General features: G+C 45.3%; 1 pseudogene; it reads left to right on the top strand.

Moving 5' to 3' along the window:
• Nucleotides 1-14,793: 14,793 nt before the first annotated feature.
• The window catches only part of LOC132531255 (Golgi reassembly-stacking protein 2-like), a 48,443-nt pseudogene continuing 47,841 nt past the window's right edge, over nucleotides 14,794-15,395 (top strand).

The raw sequence follows: 15,395 nt of genomic DNA on the forward strand, positions 1-15,395 counted from the left end.
TGGATTAAAAATCCTTAGATTTTTAGTTCACCTGGAATTAATTCTGAGTTTGGTGTGGGGTAGGGATTCATTTTAAATTATTTTTATGTGGATGCCATAATTCCCTGCACTATTTACCAAAACACTCACCCTTTTGCAATTTCCCTGCAATGCCACCTCTTATATCAAGTGTTCACATGTGTGGATCTGTTTCCATGGGCTATTTGTCTCTGTACCAATTCAACATTATTTCCATTATGTAGCTTCATAAAAAGTCTTGATATCTGATAGGGCAACTCTCCTCTCACTGTTTTTCTTCTTGAATGACTTGGTTATTCTTTGCCTTTTGCATGTACTTATATAGAAATTTTAGAAACAACTTGTCAAGTTGCACAAACACAACTGGTGACATTTTTATTGGGATTGCATTAATTTCATAAATGAATATGGGGAAAATGTCATGTTTCATGCCACAGTTTCATGGCATTGAGTCTTCCAGTCTATATACGTGGTTTGAGCACATGTCTCTACTTAAGTCTTCATTAATGACTCAATTTCTGTAATTTTAATCCATAGAGGCTGTAGTAGGCTGAATGATGACCCCCACAGATATCAGGTCCATATAAGGACCTGATATGCCTTACCATATAAGGCAACCTATATATGTTGCCTTATATAGTAAGAGGATCTTTCAGATGTGATTAAATTAAGGAGCTTGAGATGGGGAGATTATCCTGGATTATTCAAGTGGGGCCTCCGAGTATGTATCATTATAAGTAGGAGGCAGAGGGAGATTTAGCACAGAAGAAGATGTGAAGGCAGTTTGACCACAGACACAGAGATTGGAGTGATGTGGCCACAAACCAAGGAATGCCAGCACCCACCACAAGCCGGAAGAGGCAAGAAAAGGACTTTCCCCAAATTCTCCAGAGGGAGAGTGGCCCTACCAACACCTTGATTTCTGCTCAGTGATACTGATTTCAGACTTTCGGCCTCCAGAACTATGAGAGAATAAATCTCTATTGTTTTAAATCACCAAGTTTGTGGTAATTTGTTAAGCAGCCACAAGGAAACTAATTCAGAGAAACGGTGCATCTTTTGTTATATTTATCCCTAGGTATTTGATAGTTTTTGTTTTTCTTATAAATGGTATCTTTTAAAAAATTTCATTTTCTAGCTCTTTGTTGCTGGTATAAGAGACTACGATGAGATTTTGTATGTTGACTTTTTTTTTTGCTGCAGCTTTGCTAAACTCACATTAATTCTCATGGATTTTTCTTTGTACACAATCATGCTACCTGTGAATAGTAACAGGTTTGTTTCTTCCTTTCTAATCCTTACACATTTTAAAAAGTTGCCTTACTGTGTTGCCTAGGACATCCAGTACAATTTGAATAGAAATGGTAATAGGAACGTCCTTGTTTTGTTCCTTACCTCAATTTTCAATGTTTTGAAGACTTTCAACATTTTACCAGTTTTTTATATTTGCTGTAGATTTTTGTAGACATCCTTTATCAGGTTAAGGAAGTTTTTTCCCTCAAATTTTGGTTTGCTAAGTATTTAAAAAAAAAAACCATACGGCTGCTTAGGTATAACAAAAGCTTTTTCTGCTTCTTTTGAGATGGTCATGTTATTTTCTTCCTTTAATCTGCTAATGAAGCAGGTTACATTACCTTCCCAGGGTAAACTCAGTTTGGTCATTTATAGGCTGTAAATTTCCTTCTACAAATTGCTTTACGTTGTAGTGTGTAATATTTGGCATATGCGTTCAAAATATTGATATTTTCGAATTTCCATTATGAGTTCTTCTTTGACTCATGGCTTACTTAGAAGGGTTTCTTAATTTTCCGACATGATTCTAGTTATCTTTTTGTTACTGATGTCTAACGTGGTCAGAGAACATACTCTGAATCATTTTAATCTTTGGATGCCTGCTTTCAGTCTGGAATATGGTCAATTTTTTCAAGTGTTCTATGTGTACTTGTCTTTAATATGATTATTATGCTGTTGCTGGGTATAGTATTCTATATCTATCCATTAGGTTGTATGTCAATTGTGTTGTTCAAATCTTATATATCCTCATTGATTGTTTGCTTGTTCTGTCAATAACTGAGAGAGATCCACTATGACAGTGGAACTATCTCATTTCTTCTCATATTACTGCTTTATATGTTTCTTCTCATATATTTGCTTTAGATATTTTGATACTATATTTAGGTGTATACATACTTCAAATTGTTATTGATGAATTAAAATTTTTTTTCTTATAAAAGAACCCTCTTTATCCTCTAGTCATAATTTTTACTTTAAGATTCAGTTTGGGGACTTCCCTGGTGGCGCAGTGGTTAAGAATCCACCTGCCAATGCAGGGGACACGGGTTCGAGCCCTGGTCCAGGGAGATCCCACATGCCGCGGAGCAGCTAAGCCCATGTGCCACAAATACTGAGCCTGCGCTCTAGAGCCCGCGAGCCACAACTACTGAGCCCGCGTGCCACAACTACTGAAGCCCGTGTGCCTAGAGCCTGTGCTCTGCAACGAAGAGTAGCCCCCGTTCGCCACAACTAGAGAAAGCCGGCATGCAACAACGAAGACCCAACACAGCCAAAGATAAACAAATAAATAAATTTATATAAAAAAATGATTCAGTTTGTCAGTAATACAGTCACACCAATTTTCTGCTGGTTAATATTTGCATGATATATATTTTTCATTTTTTTATTTTCAACCTTTTTGGATCCATTTGTTTTAGATACAAACTATTGTAAACAGCAAAAAATTAGATTTTTAAAAATCCAATTTGAAAATATTTGTCTTTTAAATAGAGCAATTTATATTTAAAATGTAATTTAGGTTCATATAGGTTTATACCTAGAGTTTTATTTTGTTCCTTCTCTTTGACCTGCCAGTCCTGTGTTTCTTTTTCTCTCCTTTTTAGGCTCCTCTTTGGGTTAAGTATTTTTTTATCATCCCGTTTTTTTTTCACTTCTGTTTGTTTGGATATTATACTGTTTCTGTCCTTTTAGGGGTTACTGTAGAAATCACAATATTCTTATATAACATATCAAAATCTGAAGTTGATCTATGTTATCCTCCTCCCAGACTGTGGAAGGACCTTAGGAAATTTTAACTTTGTTTCCCCACTCCTTACTCATATGTTATTATTAACATATATTTAAATTATACTATGTAACCTCATAAGAAATTATTATTCTTTTATATGGTCATTGTTCATTTAGATTTATGCACATTTATCTTTATACATTCTTGCTTATCATGCCTGTGTCTGGGATTTCTTCCTTTGGGTTTCCTTTGGTGATGGACTGCTAGAGGCACATTCTCTTTGATTTTACTTGTCTGAATATGTCTTTATTTTTCTGGGCATAGAATTCCAGGTAGGTAGTTATTTCTTTAAGCATATAATCTCTTTGCTTCCATTGTGGCTGAGGAGATAGTCTATTGTTCTTAAAGGGAATCTGTAATTTCTCTATGGTGCTTTTTAGGATCTCCTCCTCAGTTTTGATGGTCTGCAGCTTTGCTCTGTTGTTTCTAAGTGTGGATTTCTTTTTTTTTTTTTTGCGGTACGCGGGCCTTTCACTGTTGTGGCCTCTCCCGTGGCGGAGCACAGGCTCCAGACACGCAGGCTCAGCGGCCATGGCTCATGGGTCCAGCCGCTCTGCAGCATGTGGGATCTTCCCGGACCAGGGCACGAACCCGTGTCCCCTGCATCGGCAGGCGGACTCTCAACCACTGCGCCACCAGGGAAGCCCGGATTTCTTTTTGTTTACCCTATTTGGGATTCACTGAGCTTGACTTCATGGATTTTGAATTGGAAAAGTCTCATCTAGTAACTCTTTGAATATCTTCCCTTCTCCATTTAGCCTCTCATTTCCTTCTGGTACCCTGATTAGACATGTGTTAGGCCATCTCACCCTATCCTCCATGTCTCTTAACCTCTCAGGCGTATTTTTCATCTTTTTGTCTCTCTGTGAATCATTCCAGATGATTTCTTCTAATCTGTCTTCTGGTTCACTAGTTTACTCTTAGCTGTGTCTAATTTGTTCTGAAAGCAATTCTTTGAGTTTTTTTTTTTAAGAACTTTGTTAAGGAATACTTTATATACTATAAGCTTTATCCATTTTCACTGTAGAATTCAACAAGTTTTTGAAAATTTGTAGAGTTGTGCAACCATCATCACATTCCAGTTGTAGAATATTTTTATCTCCCCAGAAAGTTCCTTTGTGCCTGATGACAGTCAATCCACTGACTTTTAAAATTTCAATGATTTTATCTATCTATGTAAATATAGAAATACATAATATTTACTATAATATATTTATATAATATTTAATATAAATATATTTGTGTATTTAACATAACTATACATATATATATTTGTGTGTGTGTGTGTGTGTGTGTGTGTGTGTGCTTTTTGGTTATTTTTCAACTTTGGTCACTATTTTCTCTTCCTTGAAGCTTTTTTCAACCTTGTCTTTTACTTTTTTAAACATGATATGCAGAGTTATTTTTAATTCTATGCCTTTTATTTCCAGTATCAGGGTAGTCTGTTGTTTCTGCTGACATTCACTCCTAGTGTGTTTGTGTTTATATATCTTTGTGTGTTTTGTTCATTTTGACTGTGAGTTCCTCAGAGAATTGCTTTTGGGAATTCTTTGAAGCCTAGGTTGAAGGTGCCTTCCTTCAGAGAGGTTTTGCATTTATTTCCATGAGGTGCCTAAGACTCTACCAGTCCAGAATTGCTTTCTACATTCATGGTTTGAGATTTTTGCCATCAAGTGATGTGAATTTGGGGCTTAAATGTGCACAACACTAACTCCTAAAGGACCTGATTGGTATCTGGTCATCATTGTTTCCCAATAAAATTTTACAAAGAGAGACTACCATGTCGCCCTTAGAGACATGTCTCCTTTTAGGCCTTGGGGAAGTAGCTCTCAAATTTTAGTGTGCCTGAGAAGCCTATTAAAAAGTACAGATTGGGCTTCCCTGGTGGCGCAGTGGTTGAGAGTCCGCCTGCCGATGCAGGGGACGTGGGTTCGTGCCCTGGTCCGGGAAGATCCCACATGCCGTGGAGCGGCTGGGCCCGTGAGCCATGGCCGCTGAGTCTGCGCGTCCGGAGCCTGTGCTCCGCAATGGGAGAGGCCACAACAGTGAGAGGCCTGCGTACCGCAAAAAAAAAAAAAGTGCAGATTCTCAGGTCAACAGCAGAGACTGTGATTCAGTGAGTGGAGTTGCAGTCCAGGAATCTGCATTTCTAACAATCACCAAAGATAATCTGGGTACAGGTGGCCAAGAGCCACACTTCAAGAAACATCACCTTTAGATCTCATAGCTTCATTGGGTCCACTGTACAACCTCTTTATATTCATGGGCCAACCTACTTAAGTCTATTCTTTAGACCATGGTATGGGAGGGAGCACTGTGTGCTCCTGCAGATCTGATTCTGAGTGAAATAATAAGAGAAAAAGTATCTTGTATATTGTGGTATTGTGATTTATAATAAATGTATATTTGGTCTTTGTCTAGTTTCTGGCACAGAGCTCCTAAAACCCTTGGAATTTCCTGAGTGATGAGCATCATAAGATGCTCTTATTGTGTTAATGAGGTGACTTTTGGAAAGCTCCTAGGTCACCTAAGGATGGGGGCTGGTTGCCAGGGGAACCAACCACGCGATTAGAGGGTTAGAACTTTTAGTCCCATCCCCTGATTTCCAGGGAGTGGAGAAGGGCTGGAGGTTGAACCAGTCAACAATGGCCAATGATTTAATCAACTGTGCTTATATGAGGAAGCTTCCAGAAAACTCCAGAAGGATGGTGTTTAGAGCTTCCGGGTTGGTGAACACGTGGAGGTGCTGGGAGAGCACGGAAGCTCCATGCCCCTTCCCCATATGTTGCCTTATGCATCTCTTCTATCTGGCTGTTGATTCATATTCTTTAATATCCTTTGTAATAAACCAATAATCTGGTGAGTAACCAGGTTTCCTGAGTTCCGTGAGCCGCTCTACCAAATGAATTGAACCCAAGGCGGGGGTGGGGGGGGGTCATGGGAGGCTCTGATTCATAGCTAGCCAGAAGCACAGGTAACAACCTGGCTTTGTGATTGGCATCTAAAGTGGAGGACAGTCTTGTGCGAATGAGCCCTTATCCTGTGGAATCTGATGCTATCTCCAGGTAGAGAGTGTCAGAATTGAATTAATTGCTTGGTGGTGTGGGGAACCATTCCCTCCATTGGAATTGATATCAAATTATTAATATAGTTGTTCAAATATTTACAACACTTTGAAGAAAGTAATGATGTAAAAGGCCTCATTTATGCAAAAAGTTGTTTTGCTTCTCTTTTCTTGCTCCCCAGTTGGTGCAGGGCTAAGCAGAGGCGTTATTTTTTTGGTGTGATGCTTAGACTGAAACACACTAAGATAAGCCAATTTGTCCTTCTCTAAAAGTCATTTTGGGCTCCCACATACCCTGGGCTGAGTTGGAAATGTGTGAATTGAAGCCTGAGTTGAGATTGAAAAAAGATAGTGAACTGGGGTCATGAAGCCCTTAAACACTTATTACCTGAGAAAATGTGTATAAAGGGACTTTTAATCCTGTAATGTATGTAACATATGTAATATATGTAGCATATGGAAGGGGAAACTTACCAGAAATGGGAATGGGAAGTAGGTAATAGAGAGAGAGAGATGGTATTACTTATTCTCTATTAAATTAAGAACTTTAAAAAGTAAGCACAGAGCTTCCCTGGTGGCGCAGTGGTTGAGAGTCTGCCTGCCAATGCTAGGGGACGCGGGTTCGTGCCCCGGTCTGGGAAGATCCCACGTGCCCTGGAGCGGCTGGGTCCGTGAGCCATGGCCGCTGAGCCTGCGCGTCCGGAGCCTGTGCTCCGCAACGGGAGAGGCCACAACAGTGAGAGGCCTGCGTACCACAAAAAAAAAAAAAAAAAAAAAGTAAGCACAACTATAGCAAGCCAGGTTTTTTTTTTTTTAAAGAGGGAAATCCTAAATTTGACCAAACTTAATAATAACCTTAACTCTGTGTATTCTAAGCTCACTGTATCTCTGCAGGTCTGGTTTCCCGGTATCTCAAGGAGAACATTTCAGGTAAAAGCCAAATGATTCTCAATCATAAATCTCATGCTTTATACACTTGAAGATAATAAAGTCCTTGATGCCAGTTAATTTCCCTTTTCTTTTCTATTATCAATGCCCCTGTCCTTTTGAAAACTGGAATGTGGAATCCAATGTGGCAAATGGTAAGAAGTGGGAAATGCTACTGGAAAATAATCTGATGTCAATTTACTTTTCTCCTGGAGCAGAGCAATCCTTTCCCCCAGTGGCTGGGCCCGGACCATCAGCCTCGGGTGAGCAGACAGAGAGGGTGGCTGTCACTGGGGCATTCTCTAAAGGTCTCTCCTGTTGGAGGGACCAGAGATCCCCGCTTGGGTGTAAGTAGATCAGACATATCTGGACATGTCTGAACGGATGGGCGGGGCCCCCCAGATGCCTATTTGGGTGAGGGCCTGAGCAGCCTCCGGAGGATTAGACTAACCCTTTGACCTCAGCCGCTGGAGGGGAGGGTACACTGAGATGGGCCAGGTGCCACCACTTGGACTGGCCTTTGGATATGTGGCTGGGTTCTTCGGATGGCAGGGGCATCTTCTGCTACAAATGTCAATAAGACAATTAGACAGTGCGTACAGCAGCCTGGTTTGATGCTTACTAATTGAACAGAAACCACGGGACATGAGGGCTTCTCTGCAGCTTCACCACATACCAGAGGGTGCCCTGACTTCCAGGGAGAGTGCAGAGGTGATGGGGACCCTGTGGACACCACCGAGGGATAGCCTGCACTACATCTGTCTTGCAGTGGATGTGTTCAAGGGCACGTCTAATTACACCCCCTAAGATGCTCTGTGAACAGGTGGGAGAAAAACCCAGAGCAAAGGTGGGTTACAGCTGCCCATATGTTAATATTATTTCATTGGCCCTGCAGGCTTGTGGGGCCCAAGGAAACTTGGGTTACATTAAAAAAGGAAAAGCATACTGTAGTTGGCAAACAAAATGTGTCTTTGTGTGTGTGTGTGAGAGACAGAGAGAGAGAGAAAGAAAGAGAGAGAGAGAGAAATGAGCTTTCATTTAGAAGCTTTGGCCGTGGTTTCAACTGGTTCCTCTCCACTTTTTAAATGATATTTTCTGAGCCTGGAAACCAAGCAGGCAGATCATGGAATTTTGGCTGGAGATGTTTTTAAAAAATGTAGACTAAAAAAAAAAAAAAAAATGTAGACTAGCAGTGAAAAAGGAGGCGGGAATATGGCTGGGAGGCTTTTATGGGCTGCACACCAAGCAGGGTTACCATGGTGGTGCTTCTGCTGTTTATATAAACAAAGGATTTTCCTGACAAACATACTTCATACTTAATAATCCTCAATCCACAGTGTGTAGCTAGTTCAAGCCATCTGGACTTGAGTAGAATTTTATTATTTCGCGAGGCTGTTTTCAGGCATCCTGTACCACTTCAAAATTAAGTGTTAAGTACCGATATCTTGAAGTGCAAGGGTGAGAGGTGTCTAATAACTGGAAGAGAGTTTAACCTGCAATATGACAATGTAAAACAGGCTTTTCACAGATCTACAGTCTATTGGGCCAGCCTCCGCTGCCATTTTAATTCAGTTCACGTGCCTGACAAAACACTTACCCCGCCTCCCTAACTTCTCGGTCTCTCTTAAGAGCACTGCAGTCTCCCAACTGACCATGCTTCATATTGCCATTGCCCCGGATGGTAGCCCACATCCAATTATTTGTGAAGTCTTAACAAGCTCCTGTATTGTGACAGGACTCATGTGGTTATTAGTAAGGAAAAAACCTACTCTCTTTAAGTGAAGCACAAAAGGGGATTTACTGGTTCATGTAACTGGAAAGGCAGGGGTAGATCTGGCCTCAGGAATCACTGGCTCCAGCTCACATGCCCACATCTCAGAGGGTCCCAGATTCCGGCACATCTGACATTGTTTGCTCTAGGTGGACTCAGTTCTTCTAGAAACTTTTTTTTTTTTTGACTGCGCCTCGTGGCATTTTAATTCCCCAACCAGGGATTGAACCTGGGCCCTTGGCAGTGCGAGCGTGGAGTCCTAACCACTGGACAGCCAGGGAATTCCCCAGTCCTTCTAGAAACTTAAGGAATGAGATAAGGAACTTAAAGAGTGCTTTCCGGCATCCTTTCCCCAGGATCATGAAGTGATCAGGAATCTCCAAAAGCTCAGGTAAAGCTGTTTGCATTTTTCCCCCTCCTGAACATCTGGACATGTCTCTAGACCTGTCCAGAGTAGTTGTGGGGCCCTCTTCTGTTGTTGCCTCATCATGGCCCTCTGGGACCTCCAAAGCCAGCTGTGAGCACCAGACTTCTGGGCTGATGCCCCTTCCAGGGGTACCCTAATAAATAAACTGGTTCGATTCCAAGGGTACCAAAGTGCGTGATGTACGTATGCATGGCACCAGGATTCCAGTGATCCAGACGAACCCTCATTGTGTCCCCTGGGTATCCCCAGGACCAGCCAACCTAGGGTCCATGCACTAGCTTCATTACACCAACTTCAGTGCCCCTCACAACTACAGCACCTTGGTGTCCCCCGCTACCCCCAAATGACACAGGCATTTCTTTTTTTTTTTAACTTTTTATTTTATATTGGAGTATAGCCGATTAACAATTTGTGATAGTTTCAGTTTCAGGTGCACAGCAAAGGGACTCAGCCAGACATATACGTTGTATCCATTCTTCCCCAAACTCCCCTCCCATCCAGGCTGCCACATAACATTGAGCGGAGTTCCCTGTGCTATACAGTAGGTCCTTGTTGGTTATCCATTTCAAATACAGTGGTGTGTACATGTTGATCCCAAACTCCCTAACTGTCCTTTCACCCCATGCTTCCCCCCAGTAACCATAAGTTCATTCATAAGTCTGTGAGTCTGTTTCTGTTTTGTAAATAAGTTCATTTGTATCATTTCTTTTCAGATTCCGCATATGAGGGATATCATACGATATTTCTCTTTCTCTGTCTGACATACTTCACTCAGTATGACAATCACTAGGACCATCCATGTTGCTGCAAATGGCATTATTTCATTCTTTTTAGTGGCTGAGTAATATTCCACGGTATACATGTACCACATCTTCTTTATCCATTCCTCTGTCGATGGACATTTAGGTTGCGTCCGTGTCTTGGCTATTGTAAACAGTGCTGCAATGAACACTGGGTGCATGTATCCCTTCGGACCATGTTTTTCTCTGGATATATGCCCAGGAGTGGGCTTGCAGGGTCATATGGTAGCTCTATTTTTAGTTTTTTAAGGAACCTCCATACTGTTCTCCACAGCAGTGACACAGGCATTTCTGAAAGTCCTCAGGAGTTTTGTTCAGGTGTTTGGGGAAGTCCACTCATAGAGTCTTCTGCCAGGTCTGGGTTGGATGTCTGCCACACCTGTGGTGCCCTCTCCTTGGGCCACGCCTGGTCACCCCAAAGGTGCAGACCCTTGAGGCACCACAGGGCTCAGTTCCTGGACTGGGTGGGGCTCGGATCTTCTCCTCCGGATGCCCTGTTCCCCTCTCCTCTATGAACACCACATCTCCTACCCTTCCAGGCTTCTGTACTCACTACTTGTTATTTTAATGGGGGAACCATGAAGCACAAAGAGAACTCCAGGTTCACAGAGCTGGTTGGTGACCACCAGGGCTGGGATCCATATGTCCTCATTCTCTGCTTTTTTCTTTTATAACTAATTAACACTTTCTCTGTGAAAAATGATAATCTGAGGGAACTGTTGGTTTAAAATGACCAAAAAAAAAAAAAAGGCACTGTGCAAATACACCAGGGGTTTTAGTTTTGAGAGTCTAATTTGAGAACCCTGGGGGAGGGCAGTGGAATAATAGTGACGGGACTATTTGCACAAGGTCCCTAAGGAAAGAGAGCAGCTGAAGACAGCACCAACTTGTTCTGAAGACAGCTGTTGATGGTCAGAGGGAAAGGACAACTTTGAGTAAGGTGGCCTCTGGCAGGGCCTATATTGGCGCTGAGAGTGTTGGGAAAAGCGGGAGATCAATGGGTGGAGAAAGGGTCACCTTAACAAGAGAAAATAGTGAATGTCACAAAGTTGCCCAGGCTCCCAGGGCTTTGTTGAATTAATTGGTTGGAACTTGGCGGGGGGGAGGGGATCCACAGTACTCACGATTCCGAAAGCAGGGCCGAACCAGAAAAATGCCATTTTGGAGCTTCCCTGGTGGCGCAGTGGTTGAGAGTCCGCCTGCCGATGCAGGGGACGCGGGTTTGTGCCCCGGTCCGGGAAGATCCCACATGCCGCGGAGCGGCTGGGCCCGTGAGCCGTGGCCGCTGAGCCTGCGCCTCCGGGGCCTGTGCTCCGCAACGGGAGAGGCCGCAACAGTGAGAGGCCCGCGTACCGAAAAAAAAAAAAAAAAAAACCAACCAAACAAACAAAAATGCCATTTTGTGCTGTTATTGTAACCCTCTTGTACCCACTCTCTGGTGGACGTGACCGGGAGGAAGTAGAGGGTTACTCAAATGCACAGAGCGGAGAAATGGTTACAGAAGGTGCAAGTCTCGGAGCTGCTGTGACCGGCAGAGGCCACAAAGGGGCAGTGTGCCTCCTCAGTCTGTCTCGATCTAAATGGGCAAAATCCCGCGGGAGTCGGAGGAAGAAAAGAAATGTAGTCACCACGAGAGGCCATTTACCCGCACTGGGCAGCCACTCCTGCGGCAGACTCCGGGGTCACCCCGCTCCCTGTTCTCACCCACCACGGCCTCCGCTCCTCCCCCTTCCAGAAATGCTCGGTGAGCAGCCACTGTGCATCAGGCACTTTTCTAGGCCCTGAAGGCACCCGCCGTTCTGGAATCTACGTTCCGGAGGGGAGGCGCAGAGTTCTCATCGCGGCTCCTCCCACCTGGCCACCACCTCTACCTGTGCCCAGAGCCCCAGACGCACCCGGGCCCAGCGGCAGTTGCTGCAGTCCACCCAGGCCTGCCTTTGGAAGGCCGATGGCAGAGGGCCTTCAGCCTTTTGTCTCCCGCACCCCGGGTGTGGCTGGGATAACGGAATGGTGATCGGGTGACAGAAGCTGCGGGGGCGCCCAGTGACCACCAGGTGGCGCTTGGAGACCCCAAAGGAGCTGTAATCGCAGGGACCAAACAGTATTTCTTTGGGGCCACAATACGTCACAGTGACAGGGCAAGCGCGGCATTGCTTTGGAACAAATCGCTTGTCCCGTAATTGCTCAGAAAATTCCCAAGAGTCCTCTAAATACAGAGATAAATATTCACCTGCAGGACGGGCCCGTCCTGCGTCCCACCCAGGGTCAAGGCATGAGAAGGGAGGTGGTGTCTGCAGGGCAGGGCCTCTAGGCTGAAAACTGTTTCCCTCTGTCCTGTAGATTTCTGTACTGTAGTTTCTTCCTGCCTCCTTAACTGGATCCAGAAAATGGCTGTTGCCGGGGAGAGCTGGGCCTGGAGCCCTCGCTTCTTGTGGAAGGAGGGGTTGCGGAGAAGCGGGATTCCTGCCTGACGGATGACCACCCTAGGTGGGTGTGTTAATTAGATGCTGGATTTACATACAAAAAGCCCTCCTACAGTTATGCAAAGCCTCTACCACTCCTGCTTTTTGGTGGATAAAGCCCATCCATCCCGTGCCCACCATTTAAAATCCCCACGGGGCTGGTTTTGAGCAGAGAATTCAGGAGGCTGACGCCTGTCTGACATTTGCGGGCAAATTGCAACCTTCCGTGATTTTAAAATTCAGGTGTAGAAATCAAGAAAGTAAATCTATCTTTAAATAGCCTACTCCTTAAAATGTGTTCTCTTTTTTTCTTTTTTTTGGCTGCTACCCCTTTGGTACAGGGTATAATACAGCTGAGGGCGGCAAGGCTGGGATACTTCTCAGTCCACAGCACAGTAGGGACCAGAAAAGAATGTCAGTGTCTTCAAGGTAAGCATGCTGTCTGCCTCCGGGTCTCAGGCTAGGTGTGACCAGGGCACCTTTGTCTCTGGCAGTAGCTAAAATGAGGGTCCAAGGTGAGCGGGAGTTTTGTCTTGATTTGGAAGTTGGATCTGGTTATTCAAAACAACTCTGAATTCCCGGGTGTGGAGTTGGCTTTGGGACTCTGGGTCTCAATAACGCCTGCTTCTTGCTCCGTGAGGGATATGGCCCTGGTGGGGAGAAGGGCAGACATCAGCCTCTCGGGCGGCCAGCTCGCTAGCTAATCCTCACGGCTGGCTTGGCGGCACTGGTTCCTCAGAGGTCTGGCTGAGAGCAGATCTGAAAGGACCTGGGCTAGGTAGGGCATGGGGCCGGGAGTGCCAGCCACACTGAAGGGCAGCTGCACATGGGTGGACCGTGATTCAGCCTTGAATCCCCCAGACCCAGACTGGCTTGTCATGCTTTGACCGGTATGTGTGACTCTGAGCAGTTATCTGCTGGTAGAAACTCACATTTCAATCGACCTCCTCCCTCCCCTCTCCCAAGCTTCTCTCAGCGTGCTGTCTTACAAGAACTTACATGTGGCCCTGCTCTGCTCCCACGTCATGTCAGCACGTGGCGGCCTGGGCCGGGGACAAGAGACACCGCTCTTCTTTCCGCTATTCCATGCAAAGATGGGGGTCAACTTTTTTCTCAATGCCCAGCCATGCGGCTGTGATCAGGCGGATGTATTTAATAGACTGTCCTGGAGGCTTGTACAAGCAGAGGGCAGTGACATACACAGAGTGTCCTGGTATCCACCTTCCAGACGCGGTGGCTCTTAGGGCCACCAGCCCATCCTCGGGGAGCAGAGTTTTTTCGTCGTCATCTCTCCTCCAAAGAGAGGGCCGTATACACCCTCCCTACAGCCTGGCCTTCCAGTGGGAGAGAGGGTGGGGACTGGAATTCACCTTTGGGACAGACTTTACTTTGTCTCCAGGCCCAGAGAGAAGAGGAAATGCCTTTTCACCGCAGCCCAAGGCTGAGATCCTTTCAGTTGCTGTGCGGGGATCTGCCTTTCCTAGGACATTTGACAGCAGGGCTGTGCATCCGGTCCCACCTGTCAGGGTAGCCCTGCCTTCCTGCCCTGCAGGATGGGAGCGCACTCGGTGGGGATCCGACGTGGAGGATGTCGAAGGGGAGTCCCTCTGGCTCCCCTCAGCACCAGGTGAAGCTCCTGTCTGGCTAGAACATCTACATTCAGCTTCCGGGCGGCTGCACAAGTCCCCTGGGGGATGATGTGTGGACTTTGCTGGACTCGAGGTAGTTTTCTCAGAAAGAGGCAAATCTGCCTGGGTGGGGGGTGGGGGTGGGGGGTTAAGTGCTGACTCGTCGTTTCGGACAGAAGCTGCCTGGAGCCTTGGAGCACAGCTTTCCCAGAGCAGGTCCTAGCTAGAGCACCACAGGGTTTCTGCGCTCCGTCTGGACCCTGTTGCCCACACCCGCTATTTCAAAGTTCTCAAACCTCCTGCTCGACCACCTGCCCCCCTTCTCGGCAGCTGCCCTAATTTGGGGAGAAAATAGATCCAGCAGTCCGCTACCCCCCGGCTTCCATCAACATTCCACAGGTAGGCGTGGTGGCTCCCAGCTTCTCCTTTTCTCCTGTCCCCCTGGAGAAGGCTGGCTGCCGCGCCGAGCCAGCTCGCCTGCGTTCAGACGGGTGGCCGTGGAAAGCAGCCTCTGACAACCCTGGTTCTGTCTCGCTTGCCCTCTCCTGCTTCTCCACTTGCTCGCTCTTCTGGAAGCCGGCTGCCATGTCAGGAGCTGGCCCTTGAAAAGGCCCATGAAGCAAGGAACTGAGGGGGGCCTTGGGACAACAGCCAACAAGGGACTGCCGTCCTCAGACCAGCGGCCTGTGAGGAGCCGAATCCTGCCGAGAACCAGTGAGTGAGCCTGGCAGTGAAGCCTCCCTCAGTCCGGCCTTTGGGTGAGACCGTAGTCCTGGCCGACACCTTGACTGCAACCTCGTGAGAGACCCTAAGCCAGAGGACCCAGCTAAACCTGGCTAGACCCCCAGCTCGCAGGAACTGTGAAATAACAAATGTTTATTACTTTGCTAAATTTGGGGGGTAATTTATTACGCAGCTATAGAGAAGGACTACAGGGGCTCTCAGACTCGTCAATTTCTTAGCTCTGAAAAATTTGAAAAAAATTTGGGCATCCACGTAAGGTTGCCACCTTCTTAGTTTACAAAGTAAGTCTTGAAAAATGACAACCAATTTTTACTCCCATTGTTTTTATAAAAGAAAGATCATTTTACAATAGGTGATAGAGCATTTGACTAGTTGGTCTAAATTTTAATTACTCGAAGGTGGTTTTATTCTGCAAGGTCACCCCAACCAAAATTGTTTATTCATTAAAAGCTACATTGTCCCTTAAAAAAAA

This window comes from Lagenorhynchus albirostris, chromosome 13 (genome assembly GCF_949774975.1).
Source record: "Lagenorhynchus albirostris chromosome 13, mLagAlb1.1, whole genome shotgun sequence".
In the NCBI taxonomy this organism is placed as follows: Eukaryota; Metazoa; Chordata; class Mammalia; order Artiodactyla; family Delphinidae; genus Lagenorhynchus; species Lagenorhynchus albirostris.